Source organism: Arachis ipaensis, chromosome B06, assembly GCF_000816755.2.
Source record: "Arachis ipaensis cultivar K30076 chromosome B06, Araip1.1, whole genome shotgun sequence".
Classification (NCBI taxonomy): Eukaryota; Viridiplantae; Streptophyta; class Magnoliopsida; order Fabales; family Fabaceae; genus Arachis; species Arachis ipaensis.
The window spans coordinates 96,180,063-96,180,288 of NC_029790.2; positions in this window are offsets into that span (position 1 = coordinate 96,180,063).

The window sequence follows — 226 nt, forward strand, 5'->3', positions numbered from 1 at the left end:
TTTGAACCTCTGCTTTCCTGCTATCTTCATCCAATCAGTCTTACTCCTTTCCATGGCTGGCTTTATGTGATATATCATCACTGTCAATGGCTACTTTCGGTCATCTCTCGGGAAAATGATCCAATGCCCTGTCACGGCACGGCTAATCGTCTGGAGGCATCACCCTTGTCAATGGCTTCATCTTATCCTCTCAGTGAATAATATGCTCACGCACCCTGTCACGGCA